Source organism: Miscanthus floridulus, chromosome 13 (genome assembly GCF_019320115.1).
Source record: "Miscanthus floridulus cultivar M001 chromosome 13, ASM1932011v1, whole genome shotgun sequence".
NCBI classification, from domain to species: Eukaryota; Viridiplantae; Streptophyta; class Magnoliopsida; order Poales; family Poaceae; genus Miscanthus; species Miscanthus floridulus.
In genome coordinates this window covers 53,444,774-53,464,053 of record NC_089592.1, presented here as the reverse complement: position 1 = coordinate 53,464,053, position 19,280 = coordinate 53,444,774, and the positions used below count along the sequence as shown (strand labels likewise).

The following is a 19,280-nucleotide window of genomic DNA, read 5'->3' as shown; positions in this document are numbered from 1 at the left end:
CATGTGTTGTATCGACATTGGAGGAGATGGAATGGAATGCGCAAGGCAAAGGTATAACCTAGGGCATTTCATTTCACCGGTCATAGGTGTGTAGAGAAGTTTATGACCAGGTTTAGGATAGATGGCCGTACTATCAAGAGGGCAAACTTGTTTGTATATCGGTCATCTAGTGCCACTCGAGTGATCTAACTTTACATCGTCGCTAGGATCGAGTGGCGTGGCAAGTTGAGTGGCTAACACCCTTGAAAATGTTTGTGAAAATATGCTAACACATGTGCACAAGGTGATACACTTGGTGGTTGGCACATTTGAGCAAGGATGAAGAAGATAGAGTTGAAAACGAGTTAGTCGCGCTGGTCACAGAGTGACCGGACGCGTCCGGTATGAAGATCGGACACGTTCGGTATGTGGCTTAGGACTGAACTGCACAGTGCGACCGGACGCGTCCGGTCGACACACCGGACGTGTCTGGTGTGAATCAGCAAACGCAGTGTTCGGCAGAACAGTTGATCGGACGCTGGCAGCGTCCGGTCCGGTGTGACCGAACGCGTCCGGTCGTCCGTGGGTGCTTACTGTACTCGACCAGACGTTGAGGCTCAGTGTTCGGTCAGTTTCTAACTATCGCGTCCGATCGGCCCTGGTGGCTCACTGGACTCGACCGGACGCAGCGGCTCCACGTCCGTTCGTTTCGAACAGTGTGTCCGGTCGGACATATCAGAGAGCCGTTGGAGGCAACGGTGGGACACGTGGTGGTCTGGTAGCTACCGGACGTGTCTGGTATGGTGACCGGACACGTCCAGTATTCACGACCGGTGCGTCCGGTGCTGCGTCCGGTCAGTAGGACCGGAGCGTCCAGTCGCCCCGACTTTTGCCCAGTGAAGGGGTAATGGCTCTATTTGTTCGTGGGGTTATAAATAGAAGCCATGGTCGGCCACAAGCTGAGCACACTAGAGCCTTGGTGGCTTGTGTAGTAGTGCTTGGGAGTCCTCCATCTCACATATACTTAATAGTGATCATTCGATTGTGTGAGAGAGCGATTCTAGTGTGATGGCATCGTGAGGTTGCATCGAGTGGCACTAGGTGATCGAGTTACAAGCCGGTGGTGCTTGTTACTCTTGGAGGTTACCACCTCCTAGATGGCTTGGTGGTGGTCTCCGTCGAAGCCTGCAAGAAGCTTGTGCGGTGCTCCGGAGAAGAAGCTTTGTGAGGGGCATTGTGCTCGCCCCGCGGTGCCGCGAAGAGCAACTCTAGTTGAGCGTGTCATTGAGCTACCCTCACTTTTGGGGTAGGTTCTTGCGGTGCCCGACGTGCGGGCTTGGCGGGTGATGCCAATTAGCCGCCGAACCACCAAGTGAGCGGTCGACACAACGGGGACGTAGCGTGTTGGCAAACACATGAACCTCGGGAGAAAAATCACCGTGTCAACCTTGTTCCTCCCATTGATTTGCATCCTCGTTACACAAGCTTGTAATTACTTTCATATACATTATGCTTGTGTAGTTGCTTTTGTAATTAGTTAGCTTCTGTAGCTTACTAGTTACCTTCTTGCTTGTATAGCATAGAAGTAGCTCCCTTGCATGGCTAATTTGGTTTGTGTAACCTTGTTAGTCACTTTGCTTAGTTTGTGTAGCTAAGTATTTGCGCTCTCTAATTTGGCATTGGTTGCCTTGTTATTGAGCATTGCTAGTGAGCATTAGGTGGCTTTGTGCTTTTGCTTACTAGCATGTGTAGGAGCTCTCTTGTTGCTTAAAGTACTCGTGGCATAGGTTTGTATGACCTTGCTCCTAGAATTGGTTAGGTGAGCTCTAGCTAGCCCGGTACCTTTGTTGCTTGATTAGTATCTTTGGAAGGTGCTAGTGAACATAGATAGAGGGGTGTAGTCTTGGCTAGACCGATCATTTTAATTCTGCACTTGTTTCAGTTAACCAATGCGATTAATTTTAGAAAAAAACTATTCATCCCCTCTAGTCCGCCATCTCAACCTTACAGACATGCAACTCCTCAGCGGCGTTCGCGGCCACCCGGTTCTAGCGGTAGTGTTTTGACCAGGCTACGACGAGACTCGGCCGGTGCGATCGATCAAGCTCCGACTACCTGGATTTCCGTTGAGATCATCGGCAGAAACGAGCCAACAAGCTGGTTAAGCCCACGCTATGCATGCTAGATCCAATCACAAGTTTCAGAGCGAAGATGGAGGACGAATTTCACTTTACCTTACCTCCCCCGCGACCACACGCGCTGAGATCGGAATATCCAAGTCAACAGATGCAAAGCCAGAGATCGTACCGGAGAGTTTCACCTATTCTGGACTGCATCAAGGAGTCAGCCAAATAGTTCCCAAAACCCAACTTGAATTGGTTACGTGCTTCCATCAGCAAATAAATAAATAAAGAAAGCATCATGATGACGCAAGCAAGCTAGCTACTGGGAACTACGTACGTCAATACGAGATACATGTGTACAGGCCTCAACGGCAACGTCAAGCGGCTCCTGCACAAGAATCATTCGAGTGAGCATTGCTGTACCGGGTCCGTCACGACAAAACTCAACTCGACACGCAACGTCCACAGATGAGATAGAGATGTACCAGGAAGATCTTAGACCGCGCACCCATCCGACTGCATCAAACCGTCCAAGCCGGAAGCAAGCCAGTTGTCTGACTACTCATCACATTTTCCGACTACTTTGGCTGCGGTGACCAACAACTCGACAGCTCATGTCCAAGTACTCGCAAGCTGATGCTCGGGGGCTACACTAGGGGCTTTCGGTGCAATTATGATCAAGAGTTTGACGGACCTATTTCTATTCAAGATCAATCTCTCGGTTCGACGTGACTCCTGTCGACGAATCGGGGATAACACTCATCTACGTCCAAGTCCAAAGCAGAGAAGTCTGGATCGGATTGAAAGTTCTGTTTTCCGTCTCGGTGAGTCACCGAGTCAGAGCCGATGCTCAAGACTACAAAAGGCTATGTGTTGTGGAGATACGCCGGGTCGGTCACAGTGCCATCGCTGCATCCAGGCGGAGAAGGAAACTGCTGCACGTGATCGAGGCGGAGCTCTGAGGTCATCACCGACAATGAAACATCGACAGACAACTAGAGAAGGCGTATCCGAATCAATGTGGCATGCAAGCTAATTAAATATTGAGGCTTGTATACATGTATACATGCAGGATGTACAGCAACAACCTGGAAGGTGTAGAAGCGAATTTGATTTTTTGAATCCTGGTCTGGAACGGGTCCGGTCGATCACGGATTGGTCTGTGACCTGCTCAACTGGATGCTGTGACTGATCCAATTTTATCAACAAACCACTAGCTGTGGTGTCCAACTACTCTGCTGCGGTGTGCGACTACTCGCTCGCATGTCCAAGTACTCTGTCGTGGTGTCCGAGTACTCTGCCGTGGTGACCGACTACTTGGTTGTGGTGACCAACTACTCAACAGCTTATGTCCAAGTACTCACAAGTTGATGCTCAGGGGCTACAACCACTGGGGTCTCCTGAGCGCAAAATGTCAGGATCGTGCGCTGATTCTACCATGCGATCTACGAGGTGGATGACGAAGACAAACTCCAAGGATGTCTCCTCGAAGATCGAGAGGACCAGGAAGACCTCGCTCTTTCGACGAGATCAACAAAAGAACTCGCCAGAAGGCTCTCACGTCTCATGATGTCTGAATCAACCCTGGTCTTGCCGACAATCGAATTCAATTAAAACTCTAGGACAGAATCCACCTCGGAAGCCAATCCGGGATCTTTTCACAGCAATCCGGGTTCTTTTCCGATGGGACTCCGGAATACAGCTTCAATCCATCAGAAGATCAGTTCAGGCTTACTTCAAAACCCTTCCATGAAGTTAGGTCCTCTCCCAATTGGACTCAACAACATGGCAAGATCTTACCAAGACCCGCTCTAAGAAGTAGCCGGTCCAGTGCGAAGGCTACAGCTTACCGGAGCACTGGAAGGCCTCATACTAACCATGACATCTCAAGATTGCCTCGTCCACTGGCCGGGTCCTATTCCCAGAAGCAGCAACGCTCGATTAGGTGATGAGACAGCCGTTCTACCCTACCAAAAAGGCAGTATGCTCTACGACACCGATGCCTCCATAGAAGACATTAACAACTCATGCAAGGCAGACATAGAAGCAGTACATGCCCGAGAAGTTTTTATGGTTCAATAATCACCGCTGATACCGCCACAAGCACCAGATGTCAGATCCTCAGATGAGTCAGAATCCAACATATCTCCCAACGCCCTGGAATACGATGGCGAGTCTGAGGGTTAGAAACAAGCCAGAGAAAGAAGAAATAAACTAAAAGAAGGTCGCAGACACCGCGCTAGACAGCGCAAAGAAGCCTGGATCAAGTACGAGACAGAATTAGCCAAGTACGGCAAGAAGAAATACGATCAAGAAGCCAGAGAAAGACGAGCAGCCAGGGCACGCAATGCTCCATATGATAAGATCCGAGAAGTGTTAGAAGAACTTGAAGCCATTTTCACATCCCAATGAAGAACAAGAGCGACTCTGAGAACTTTTACGAACATCCTTAAAAGCACATGATGAAAAGACCCGCTCTAGAATACCCGTTGTTTTAGCCAGGCAAGAAGTACAAAGTCAAAGGAGGTCTGCTTTTGAAAGACTGGGGCCAAACGGAAGCCACGACCGAGGAAGCAGAAAAAACCATACTCAGAGTAACCAAGTTGAGCATACCGGCCGAGAGCAAAAGAGCTAAAAAGATGCTTGAGCCTACCGATGAGGGTAGATAATAAGCTAACACCCGAACCAAAAAGCAAAATGGCTGAAATTATGCCTGAGCATACCGGCCGAGAGCAAAAGAGCTGAAAAGATGCTTGAGCCCGCCGATGAGGGTAGCTGATAAGCTAACACCCGAACCAAAAAGCAAAATGGCTGAAATTATGTCTGAGTATACCGGCCGAGAGCAAAAGAGCTGAAAAGATGCTTGAGCCCACCGATGAGGGTAGCTAATAAGCTAACACCCGAACCAAAAAGCAAAATGGCTGAAATTATGCCTGAGCATACCGGCCGAGAGCAAAAGAGCTGAAAAGATGCTTGAGCCCTCCGATGAGGGTAGCTAATAAGCTTACACCCAAACCAAAAAGCAAAATGGCTAAAATTATGCCTGAGCATACCGACAGAGAGTAAAAGAGCTAAAAAGATGCTTGAGCCCGTCGATGAGGGTAGCTAATAAGCTAACACCCGAACCAAAAAGCAAAATGGCTAAAATTATGCCTGAGCCTACCGACCGAGAGCAAAAAAGCTAAAAAGATGCTTCAGCCCGCCGATGAGGGTAGCTAATAAGCTAACACCCGAACCAAAGAGCAAAATGGCTGAAATTATGCCTGAGCCTACCGACCGAGAGAAAAAAAGCTGAAAAGATGCTTGAGCCTGCCGATGAGGGTAGCTGATAAGCTAACACCCGAACCAAAGAGCAAAATGGCTAAAATTATGCCTGAGCCTACCGGCCGAGAACAAAAAAGCTAAAAAGATGCTTGAGCCCGCCGATGAGGGTAGCTAATAAGCTAACACCCGAACCGATCATGAGTTGTTTTCACAACCAGGGAAAGAGCCAGATGTTGGCCACACCCCGAGTTAAGCAAAAAGCTGAAAACATGCTTGAGCTCACCGGACGAAAGCAAAGAAACTAAAGATGCTTGAGATCGCCGGTCCTAAGTCTTTTCAATACTAACAAGAACAAAAAGGGAAAGATCTACATACCCCGAGTTGTTTACATGGCGCAGATGAAAGCCAGACAAACAATCGACAAATCAAGAAACTTTGTCAAGCCAATGATCTACTTACCCCGAGTTGTTTACATGGCGCAGATGAAAGACAGACAAACACTCAACAAATCAAGGGACTATGACAAGACAATGATCTTCATACCCTGAGTTGTTTACACGGCGCAGATAAAAGCCAAATAAGTACTCGACAAGTCAAGGCTCAGATAAAAGTCATACAAACGCTCGACCTATCAAGGAATTGTCCTACAACGGATGAAAGAATACGACCACTCTAAACTGTGGATGCGCGCCACGCCCAAGAAACAACTACTTAGAAAAAATTCTGATCACTTGGACAACTCATTTGAAGAATAAACAAGGCGAAGACATCCATGCAAAGAAGACATCAACAAAAAATAAAGAATCTTCATTCAAAAAGGAGTATAATATCCTATTACAGAGGTTGGCGTACAAAGGTCAATTACATCAAGCATCGTCATCAGGAGAAGAAATATCAATATTAGGATTATCCACAATCCTCCTGGCTAAATCTTCGACCTCAGGCTCCACCTTTTCAACGGCATCCAGATATTCTTGACTCTCGGCTTCCTCCGCAATCTTGGACAAAGGGACCTCCGGAGCAAGAACCTGGACCAAGGCAAGAACATTTCTGGTACATTCAAGATATACAAGAACTATAAAATACACTCAGGGGGCTGCTCTACTTCAGAAACTATCATATTCATGACTACGGAGATTTCAGACCACGCAACAAAATGCTCGATGAATCAAAATAGCACACCAGGAGGGTATTTATAGACCAAAGAAGCGGTGCACATGGACCGAGAGCACCAACAGAACAAACCTAACAAAGGACATAGTGAAAAGACAGAATTCAATGAAAGAGGACTCAGGCGTGAAGGAACAGTACTCAAGGATGAGCATATTCGAAAGGATATACCTACACTGTACAACTCGCGAACAAACAGCATTTACACTCAACCACCACCATACAACTACATCTGACAACAGCAGACTACTAGAGAATATACCAAGACCCTGCATCCGAGTTCTTTCTGAATAAAAGAACCCAGATATATGCTCAGGGGCTGCGACAGGAGAGGTTTTCAGTTCTTTGAACAACTCAGATTCAAGACCCTCCAACTCTTTGTTCCAAATAGCAAGAGGCTCGGGGGCTACACTCAGTGAGTGCACTTTTTTCAAAAAAAGTGCACATCACTCAGAAGACTTCTTCAAGATAGCAGTTTTCAAACAACATAAGATTCAAGACCCTTCAACTTTTTGTTCCAAATAGCAAGAGGCTCAGGGGCTAAACTCAGTGAGTGCACTTTTTTTCTTCGAAAAAGCGCACGTCACCAAGAAGACTTCTTCAAGACAAACCACTTCAAGGACTCACAACAAAAAGAACCCGGACCGAGCTATATCCAAGTTCTTTTTGATAAATAACCCGGGTATATGCTCAGGAGCCCTTCGACGAAGAATCAGAACAATTTCAAGACAAGACCCTCCAGCTCCTTGTTCTAAATAGCAAGAGGCTCGGGGGCAACACCCAGACGGATGTACTTTTTCTTCAAAAAAGCACACACCACTCGAAGATCCCAAGAAGCGCTACATGGTTTCACTCAAGAAAGCACTCGGGCGACGCTTGTTCTTGCTCGGCAAGACCTGGAGGAACAAGACAAGGCTTCCGGAGTTCAACCATGAAGTGCTCGGGGGCTTGTCGATGCGGGACCCACGGGATACACCGCAAGGAAGAGAGGAGATCTAGTTTGATTAGGATTCCTCCCATGTAATCCTAGTAGTAATACTATCCTGTAATCCTACTAGGACTCTACATTGTAAACCGACAATGACTCTGGCCTCCTAACTATATAAAGGAGGGCGGAGTTCCTGGACAAAGGCAACGCAACGCAACGCAACACAACACTTTACAATCAATCCAACGCAAAGGCTAACGCCGACTGGACTTAGGGCTATTACTCGATCACAGTCGAGGGCCCAAACCAGGATAAATCAACTGTCTCTTGCGTTTACCATCGAGTTCTGCATACGCTGAAGCCCGAACAAATTGCCCCGGGTACCCCCGTGGCAGGCTATCGGTGGTGAAACATCGACAATCACTATTCATCTTCCCCAGCGAGTTCTTCGTGGGTTTGAGCTTGGATTCGAGTTCTTCATGAAGCCGAGTCCTTCTTCTTCTTACTCCTTTCCTTCACCCTATTAGGGTTAGGGTTCGGTGACCCTCTTTTAGATCCAAAAACCAAATCTCTCACATTGGCTCTGTTCTTTTCTTGCCATGCGCCGGTGAAGACGGCGGTGCGGCACCTTTCCCCGCGCGGTGGCGGTGGTGACCGGCAGTTGAGTGATGCCCGCCACCCCCCAGTCTCTTTTTATTTTCTTTTACCCAGTTAGGGTTAGAAATTTTGGATCAAAACTAGGGTTAGGTATTCGATTTCACTGTATTTTTTGTTCACCCGATCTAGATCTAAAAGCCTTAGAAGACCTGGCTCTGGTACCATTGTTGAAAGAACATGACCTTAGCCATAGATCTAGCAGGTACATCTTACTATAAACATGATGAACACACCCTAGAACTTTAAACTACTAGATCTAGAGGGAGAGGAAGGGATGGAAAGGGCTGACCGTTTGTGCCGATGGAGGAGGATCTGCTCGCGTCCGCCATGGAGTCGGTGAAGGCAGTGGTGCCATGTAGTGGTCGTAGGTGACACGGTCCAGTGGCGGTGGGTCGACGAATGCAGTGGAGTCTGGTGATGCAGTTCGGTGGCACAGTTCGGTGGCGGTGAGGCAGTGGAGCTTCCTGACACTGGTTGCGCAACCTCTAGATTGGATTAGGGATTTTGGTGGGGAACTGTAGCTCGGTCAACCTCGTACTCAGAGCCGCCGGCCCTCCATCTCTATATATTGCGTAGTGTGACAGGGGCCCTTTAGCCATAGTGGGTTGGGCGCTCCCGATCACGGCGCGGATCAAAGGCCCAACTGGGCCGTTGGGCCCAGTTTAGAATTAGAGATCAATCTAACAGTCCCGAGTACCCCGCGCCTCGTCTGCCTTCCCCACACCGCTGCTGCGGGTCTCGCCTCTGGAAGGCGGAGGGCGAGGAGGAAGGCGGCGGCGGCGGTCCCCGACGCCGAGATGCTGTTGCCGGGGCTGCCCCTGCGCGGTGGAGGTCAGCGCCCTCGTAGGCACCCGGTGGCGTGCTGCATCGAGCATCGCCGCGTGCAAGTCTATCGATCGCCCCCGCCTGCGACCTGAGCACAAAACCACAACAAAACCCCACTAATCACTAATCAACACAAAACCGCAACGAAGACCAATTTTCCACGGATATTTAACTTTTTACCATTATAACCAATATCAACTTCTGATATAGCACTCTTACGGTTGTCACTATATTTTTAACAGTAAAGAAAGAAAAACGCTATAAAAATATCATATTTGCTCGTGTAGCACGCCGACCCTCAAGCTAGCATAGATCCAAGTCAGCATGCGCCCGTGAAATGTCCCTCCTGCCCTTGCCTTCTTCCTACTCTCCCAGCGTGGGCCCGCACTCGCCTCTCTTGGCTCTGCCTCAGGTTCGTCATGGACGCGCTCGTCTCCTAGCCCCGCGTGGGTTCACGGCCTCATGCGCCCCCGCCCTAGATGAGCTGGGGTGCTCCGCGCTCGCACTGTCGGCGCCCTCCGTGGCCGCGGCCGTCTACGCGGTGGCGGAGCTGCTCTAGTCCGGCGGCGGCGGCGGGGGGACCTATGCGAGCGGGCCGTGGCCGCGCTGGCCACCCTCGCGTCATCCAACGCCGCACGGTAGTCCCTGATGCAGGAGTCGAGTGCCCGACGTCTGTGCCGCGGGCTCGAGTCCGGTGGTGCGGCCCCAACTGAGAACGCGTGCGCGGTGCTAGCCGCTCCCACTGACGACGACGTCGCGGGACGCGGCCGTGACCGTGGGTGCGTATGGCCTACGCCAGGGTGCTCCAGAACCTCTCCGTGAGAGGCGAATGCGACCCGCAAGAGCATCATGGCTATGCCCACAGCCGCGTGAACGGCAGAGACAACATGCATGCGGGTAGCTTCATGGGGTGGTGCCGTTGCGTGAGCGATCAATGGCGCTGAAGTGATTCGTTATTTGTTTCCTGCTTTCTGGTACTTTGTGCCGTTGTTGATCCTTGGCAAGGGAGATTCGTAGTTGGAGTTTGGCCATAGCGAAAGCCATCTATGCAAGCAAAATCCAGGGGCTGGAGCTGCCTGATTCTCTGGTTGGCCTGAAGAGCGTTGCGTTCGACGGCGTGGCACCGGTTCCTTTGTGAGCGTCAACGACGACCGCGTCCTCCTGTGGCACAGCACCGTCTGAGCAGGGGGCTCCGGTCGCTCGATGGGGGCTCTGCGATAGCGCGGCATGCCAGGAGGCAGGAGGCAACGAACAGGGCCGTCGCGGGCACGCGAGCCTTGCCATCGCGACGGCGCGCGCGGGGGAGCTGAGATGGGGCCGGGCCATGACGACGAGGGGAGGCGCGGGCCGCTGGCGAGCCTCCTGGCAGTGCGTAGTGCGTTGCGTCGCGCGCTGCGGACCGGCCTGGACCACGGGCCAAGCACGGCACGACAGCGCCGACGTCCACCACGCTGTCAAGGACCTGGACCATGGTCCAAGCATAGCTCGACACCGGGCACGGCAAGGACGACCTCAGTGAAGAGGCCCCGGCAGACCTGCACGGTGGTGGCCGGGTTCCCGAGCTCTCTCGGTGGGGCGGCGGTCCCAGGGCGGGGGAGCAGCAGGTGAAGAGGCGAGGGCAGGCCTAGAACGCGAGGGGAGCAAGACAGAGAGGGTGTGGATGGGGTGGAAGCCGTAGGCGTCGAAGACGCCGGAAGTCGGCGGCTTTTCTATGGCGGCGCATGCTGGTGCACACTGCTCGACAAGCATCGAGATGGTCGAGACGCGGCATGGGCGGAGAGAAAGAAGGTAAGGCTAGGAGGGACATTTCACAGACGCATGTTGTCTTGGATCCACGCTAACGCTAGAGCTGGCGTACCATGTGAGTAAATATTGTATTTTTATAGCTTATTTCTGTTTCAGCTGTGGCAACTGTAAAAGTGCTATCTTAGAGGTTAGTAAAAAGTTAAATATCCGCATTTCCCACAGTCCAAACGGAAACCGCCACGCACGGCGGGGCAAGGCAGAACGGAAGCAGAAGCAGAAGCAGGAGACGAGCGGGCGGAACCGAGGAGGCAGGGACTGCTGACCTTTGGTCTTCGGAGCCGGCGACGGCGAGGTGGCGTGCGTGCGAGCGCGTGGGAACCTCCGGGAGGAGAGCAGAAAAAGGCAGGGCCGTGCCGTGCTTGGAGGAACAGGAACTGTCGCTGCTGCTGCTGCCGTGCTGGCTACCGCCTGGCCTGGTCTGATCAAGTCTGATGGGATGGGACGTGGCGAGCCGGGCCAGAGCCACGGCTCAAGTCGGATTCACACTCGCACTCGCACTCGCACTCGCACTCGCAGTCTCGCGTCGGCTCCCCACTCGGAGCAACGCAACGGCTAGCTTATCTCAGCTGGAGCTTGACTCGACGATCCATTCATTTTTTCCCCTACACCGGATGTGTTGATTGCTACCTCTAGGTTGTCGTCAAGCCAATTTTGATCTATTCACAAATCTAGGCGTCCATTTGGCTGTACGCCAAATTTTAGTCTACCTAGCTTAAATTTGTCTAACCAAGCGCCCAAGCCACAACCAACGGCAGTTGCTGCCTTGCTGGCCGCTCGTGGTTGCCAAAAATGAAGGGCTTGTTTGGATTAGGGGAATTTTAAAAGAACTTTAAATAAATCTATTTCTTACGTCTTGCTTACATTACATGGTGCTTAGAACCGAGAAATGAAGCTTTACTTTCCTATGGAAAGACTTGCTTTCCTTCATGTAATTGAGAAAAATAAAACATCCACCTCAAGCACTTCGAAAATTTCCGTACATGTGTATGCAGGGATGGGCAAATCCTTAGGCCCTGTTTAGTTTCCAAAATTTTTTGCACAGTACCCGTCACATCGAATCTTGCGGCTAATGCATGGAGTACTAAATGTAGACAAAAAAAAAAACTAATTGTACAGTTGGGTGAGAAATCACGAGACGAAACTTTCGAACCTAATTAATCCATAATTAAACACTAATTGCCAAATACAAACAAACGGGCTACAGTACCCAAAACCAAAAATTTTTGGCTTCTAAACGCGGCCTTACTAGAATGGAGTAATACATATGTTTTGTCTTCCTAATACCCATTCCTGTTGATAAAAAATACCCATTCCTATAAAATTCTTGTGTTTCTTAGTCCTCTGTTTTCTACATGCACGTATATCATACTCCTATGTTTTATTTCTTTTCCTTCGTTTTCCATTCCTTCATTCTAAACAGGCTGAGGCTCACCCGAGCTGTCCAAGTGTTGTAGCCGAATCAGGTTACTAGCACATGGCATAATTACATAGAGCAATGAATATGCATTTAATACTATGTCATAACCAAGGTTTAAACCCATGAGGCCAATTCCAATAGAAGTTTTATTCTCATTTAATGAGGACTGGTTCGTTTCGTTGCTGGTTCGTGAAGAAGTACTGCTGGTTGGTTTGTGTGAGAGAAAAATACTATTCCGGCTGAAAATTTACGATCGTTTACGACAAGCCACAGCCAAACGAACAGGCTGATTATGAGAAGAGAGAAGATGAGTTTCATCTAGATAAAACTTAGCATGTACAACGACCAACATATGGAAAACCAAGTGAAACATCACTATGGGCATTTCGTTTGATAACACTATGCAACATTTGTAAATGCGTATGTATATGAAACTGTGAAATGAAATTATAAATTGCAAGTCTTGTTTTCATTTCATCAACTACAGGTTACTCTTGGAAACAATGTAATAAAATCTAGTACCGGGAAGTCTTAAGTGTTGTGATTGCAAATTATAATTTGTTTACACCGTATTGATGCTTGTAATTAGATCAACGTATCAAGATCCATGTTGAATTTATAATTATATGTGGACCTTGCGTGCTATACACAGAGCTAACAGTTTTTTTTTTGTGTGTGGTTGCAATATAATCCAAACATCACCATTAGTTTTTTTTTTTGGTATGGGCGTATGGTTACGGCCAAACGTCATCATTCTAGTCAAATTATTTCGGATATACCTAGTTTGGCCACGGGAAAATTTTGCTACAAAAGCCTTACATCTATTTTATAGTTGCAGCAATACTTAGTGCTTGTATGTAACTGTTCCACTCTATGTTTTCAGTCAAACAGGTGCAGCTCCACGAACTTTGCTTTCGAAAAAAATAGAGTTACGAGAGCACCAGAAACTCTGGTTTTTTTTTTTTGTAAAACTGCTTCACAGTGGAATTTGTAGAGCAGTACCAAATAGACACCTATTAGTTAACTTCTGCGAGATGAGTTACCGGCCGGTTGTTTTTTTTTTTACAACCAGCCGGTGATCTGTACTATTGATGCGGTGACAGAGGAGGGGCTTGCCTGCTGGCTGCTGCACACAACCACCAAAATACCTCAAAATTAAAAATAGATCTGGCCTGATACACTGTTGAATCGAGCGGGCACCTGGTCATGTTTGCTTGAACTTATCAGCCTGTCATATTAGTTATAGTACAATATTTTTTCTCATAATAAATCAGCCAACATTACTTTTCAGCATGGCTTTTCAGTGAAGCGAACAATGTCAGGTGCAGACTGAGTACATGATTCACAGATACTCACGTGTGGACAGTTGAATAGACAATGAATCCTCTATTTGTCGCAAACTGCTTAATGCATATTATATGCAGCCATGATTACATAAGAATAAGTTCCATATGTGATATTTTCTTGCTTCTTAAATCTTGATATACAGTACGAATCTTAATACAGAACAAATTAAGAATTTGTCCGTCTATTTTTGTTTTTTTAGGGGAATTTGTCCGTCTAATGGTACTAATGGAACGTGGCGAGCCGGGGCCGAGCCAGAGCCACGGCCCAGGTCGGACTCGCAATTGCACGGACTGCGCCAGCCGCCAAGTGAACAGCTCGCGTCGGATCATCGCTAGGAGTAACGCTATGCAACGGCTAGATGATCTCAGCTGTCAGCTGATCCTGGCCCAACGACCCGTTCGTTTTTTTTTTCCGGGAACATTTATCTTTTCTCCTACGAAGGAGTATTTAGGATGCGGTTGGATACTGCCAGTATATCTCTAACCAGTCAAGCCAATTTTTTATTTATGGACAAATTTAGACGTCAATTTGCCTATAAGCCAAATTTCAATATATACTTACCAAATTTGGCCAGCCAAGCTAAATGTGGTTGCAGGCCTCTCGTGAGCGCCAAAAGTGCTCGGATGAGCTATTATTAAAGGTTGTTTTTAGTTTAGCTTCTAGAAATTACTTGTACTGTTAAAAAGCATTACGTCGTCTAAACGGATGAAACCTAAAACTGCTTTTCTAGAAGCTGATGTTGATCTTACTTTTGGCTTTCTGCTTTCTGCTTTTTCAAATGGTTTTCAAGCCAAAGCAAGTTGTTATATGCTGCCATAAGTACATAGGATAAAAAAAATAATATGGCATTTAATGCTTGATAACCGAGGTTTGGTATGATTGCAATCAAATATCACCATTGTAGCCAAATTTCAGATGACTAGTTTGGCTACGACAAAATTTGGCGTGGTACAACAGCGCTACAAACCTTTCCATCCCATTTTATTGTTGCCAACGGTATTTATTTAACTCGTGCGAGGTGAGTTACCGGTGATTTTGTTCGCAAAAAAAAGAGTTACTGGTGATTTATACTGTACAATTGATGCAGTGATGGAGGAGGGACCTCCTGGCTCCTGCATTTGCACTTGCTCGTCTAGGGATGTAGCGTGCTAGAACAAACCTTTGCACGCGAAGAAACGAATGGACGCAAATGGGGGCTGATCGGCGTACAAAATCATCACAACCACACCAACCAAAGTGCCACTAAAAATAAATAGACCGGCCCAAAACCATCGAAACGAGTGTTGACGACTTGACGCAATAAAGAGGTTGCACAGATTCGGTATACGATGGCTGCAGTGCGAGTACATGTGGTGTGGTGACAGTGCCTCCGTCCCAATTCCTAAAGTGTAAGAAATTCTAGGATTTAAGTTTGTCCTAAAAATGTAGGGAGCATTGGTTAGCTAAATAGGTGAGCACTAGTTGCACCACTGCAATTTTGATTCTTGATTCATTCGGTAGTATTTTTCAGCGAACGAATAATGTTTTCCTCTCACAACATTTCAGTATAAGCATCGGCATAAGTCAAATTTCAGCGAAACGAACAGGGCCATGATAGAGGGACGTCGGTGTACTAAATACACTAGCCACGCAATAACTTCAATATAATCTTGGTGCTTAATTGAAGGGCACCAAAATCATTTTTTCTGTACATGTCAGGAACGATGAGGTAGGTGAAATTGGTAACTGAAATGAGGGACTATAACTAGTGGCAATCCTACCACAACTAAAAAAAAATCAATAATAAGGTAATGACTTCTTTACACACCAACGTAAAAGAAGTCCAGCCACGCCCACACCCCCTCCCTCACTCGCATGCACACCCGCCCGCCCGCCCGCCCGCGTCGGTCTCTCCCTCCCCCCCCCCCCCCCCCCCGCCTCCATGACCGGCAAGCTCCTTCTAGACAATGTCCTCCCCGGGCCCACCGCCACCACACACCCGCGCCCCCACCCGTCTCGTGCCGAGCTCGCCGACCATGGCGGATTCGGCCCCGGCGTGCCATGGTGGATCGGCTAAGGTAGGCCTCCTCCTACTACTCTCACGTTAGGGTTCTGGTGAGCCCTCTCTTCTTCCCAAATTCTAGCAGCAATAGAAGGAAAGGGGGGTTGGGGAAGAAAGCCGTCCAGGCGGTGGGGGATGCCGGCGGACGGTTTAGGGACCCTGGCGGCGGTGCAGGTAGCCAGGCTAGGTAGGTCGGAGCGGGGGCGCCATGGCCAGGGCGGCGGGGCGCGGGGGGGGGGGGGGAAGTGGAGCCGCGGGCGAGCTAGGTTTTGTCGGAGCTCAATGGCCGCGGCCGTGGCCACGGAGCTCCGGCGAAAACCCTAGTTCGCCGCGGCGGGGAGGGGGGAGAAGGTGGAGCCGCGGGCGAGCTAGGTTTTGCCGGAGCTCACCGACGTGGCGAACTAGGAGGAAGAAGCTGATGTGCTTTTTTTATGACTAAGAAGTTGTTGTGCTGTGCGTGCGTGTGTGCGTGCGCACGGCCAGGCGTGCATTAGCCGCATTCCAATAATAATAGGATGTCAAACTATTTTCGAAGCCCATCTCAAATAATAAACATATATATTGCCGCCTAAAGCAAACTATAGATAGCAAAAAAAATCCATTGTATACTAATATAATAGTACATATCGTATTGTTGGAAATCCAGTTGTTATACATGACACATGACTTTTTGTGCAGAAACCATATAATATGCATTTAGACCCGAAATTGCTTTAAAAACGATGTACCTTACAATACACATCATAGTTTATGTATAAGAACTGTCAAGATGTATATAGAATCATCACATGTGGATTTCCTTTTAGGAACTACCTACAATACATTACTGACGTTTTTAGTATAGTCATAGTCATTGTTGTAGATGGGTTTCACAAATGTCCATTTAAATGTGGCTCTCGACGACGTACTTGCAATCCGATCCTAATTTTCTGAAAAATATCAAGGCCTCACAGTCATTTAGGGTAACATAGCAAAATCCATCACAAGAAAATAAAACATGCAGCAAACTGAAAACTGTAAGAAAGCACGCCACTGGTTACATGAATAACTGAATAAGTATGGACACAAGTAAGAAATGCAGAAGTATATGCACATACGGAGATCTAAGACAATTTGCAATTATAATTAAAGATGGCAAGGTGCTCGAAGAAACAAACAAACAAGAAGATTATTGGCATACATACATGTAAATATGAAGCCTGGACGCATACTGTTCTTCACCACGGCTTTAGCCATGTGCAGGGAAAGTTGTGGTTGCCCAGGGATCCTTTGCAGCTTGTACTTGAACACCTTCGAACCCGGTGAACCTTCTCTCCAGCAGTCCACCACATGATACAACCCGTCATACGTGAACGTTGAGATCTCTCTGGCCCTCGAATGGCTGCCTTCCTCTCTGTTCTGATCTTTGAATCCATGAATCACCCGGACAGGAGTCTTCATCTTGATGCAATTCTTCAGGGCAAGGTTCCCATGCTCAAGCTTCTGATCTCCATTATCCTTCTTACCAGAACCTGTATATACCAGTTCGCCTGAGTTTGATGACAGTTCATCAGGATATTCGCCTGAAGCGACGACGCTTATGGCAATCCGCACGCCGGTTTTTTCATGGCTGGTGGAGTCAATGCCTCCCTGGAACGGACGGTGGAGACCAACGAGGGCTAGCTGAACCCTGTACAGAAACTCATCGCCGACTTCGACTCCAGGAACGCTGCCAACAACTGGCCCCTGCTTGGAGAATCCTGGCAGTTTCCTGATCAGTTTATCTGCTGCGAGGTCAATTCTTCTAACCTTCACCGAACGGTGTCCCGCAGCTTGCACTATTGCCCTGCAGATAGACTCGAACCTGGTGCAGATTAGCTTGACTTTGCTCCTAGCATCTGCGCTTTGGGGCCCATATTCAAACTTCGTTTCATGAGCAGCCAGGGCCTTGAAAATTTCACTATCTTCCAAGATGGAATCCTCCTTGTCATCCAACGCACACGCAGAGGCAGGACCTTTTACAGTAACCCTCCTTTTGTTCATCAGCTGCTTCTTGCTCACCTTCTTCTTGGGACCGAAGAAGGCAGCTTCCTTTCCATTTCTCCAGGGGGACTTGTTTGCAGACATGGGATCCTGAATAGCTCGATCTTTGGTAAACACACCAGTGTCCTCAATATCATTCATGTCCACACTCCATCCAAGTTCTGTTTTCCTCTCGATTTCCATGGAGGAGGGCCTACACTGAGTGTGGAGAAGAGATTTCTGAATCAATCTGGGAGGTTTGACTGATTTTCGAGCTGTATGCATGACCTTCTTGTAAAACTTAAAACAGGATCTCTAGGCATAGAACTAGCATGTCTACTTGCTATTGAATAAAACCGTGAGTCCTAGAACATCTGCTAGTGCAATAACAGTAGATAGAACGAGAGAAAGAGAGAGGTGAAGGGTGCAAACCATCGGCTGCCTTGGAGGAAGATGGGCTCGCCATTACAATGCTTGGTGATAACCCGGTGCCAGTGGAGTAGCGGTGTCGTCCGGGGTCGGTGTAGACTCCTCAGGGCAGCCCGGCGTCATAGCAGTCCTTCGGCAAGATGCAAAGGCGGTGGCGGCGCTTTCCGTCTCTGGCAGCGCCCCCTCTGTGATCGGCTAGGGTTTAGGACTGTAGGTGGGGTGCTAGGTAGCTCAGGCGAACCTCGTGACTCGAGCGCCCTGGCCCCCACCTTCTATTTATGGCACTGTGCGACGGGGGGCCACCAACCATATTAGGGTTGGGCGCCCCCGATCAGGGCGCAGATCCAAGGGTGGAGATCAACTAACATTCTTCCCCTTAATCTCACTACCATCTTTCAATTTCATATCATTTACTGTTGTTCATTCCATTACAGATTAGCGCATAGAGCATGTTTCATTGTCACGGTCAATTGCCGATAGATTTAGCAGCTACAACACACCACTCTGTTCTGAAATAGATACTTAACTTTAGGCCTTCTTTTGTCTAGAAATTATAGGCTTTCCCTTAAACACATGTTGACTACATGTTCTCTGAACACGTTGGGTGGTAAGCCTTTTGTAAGCGGATCCACAAGCATCTTTTCGGTACTTCTATGCTCAAGACTTATGACATGATCCTGGACTTTATCTTTCACAACATAATATTTTATGTCAATGTATTTGGCAGCACCACTTGACTCATTGTTGTGAGCATACTGTACTACCGGATTATTATCGCAGTATAACTTAAGTGGTCTATAGATGTCGTCAACCACCTTCAAACCGGGTATGAACTTCTTTAGCCAGTTCACCTGCCCCGTTGCGTCATAACACGCTACAAACTTGACATACATTGTGGACGATGTAGTGGCAATTTGCTTTGAGCTTTTCCGTAAAATAGGTCCCCTGCGAGAGTTAATACATATCCAGACGTGGATTTTCTATCATCTCCCGCATAATCAGAATCTGAATATCCCACTATATGAAGTGAATCTGATCTTCTATACGTCATCATGAGGCTTTTCGTTCCTTGCAAATAACGCAAGATTTTCTTTACTAATTTCTAGTGTTTTGTTCTAGGATTGCTCTGGAATCTGCTAAGTAACCCGGTAACATGATGAGAACTTGGACACCCTTGCTGGCCTCCTTCCCCTCTATCCCATGCGCCAAATATGGTCATATGTGTGGGTGTCATGTCCTCATCATCCTCCCCTTCTTAATGAAAAGCCGTCCTCGGCGTCGATTGTGCTTGAA

The 19,280-nt window shown here is 48.2% G+C and overlaps 1 pseudogene; it reads right to left on the bottom strand.

Moving 5' to 3' along the window:
• The window catches only part of LOC136499822 (uncharacterized), a 34,773-nt pseudogene extending 17,011 nt beyond the window's left edge, over positions 1–17,762 (bottom strand).
• Positions 17,763–19,280: the final 1,518 nt, after the last annotated feature.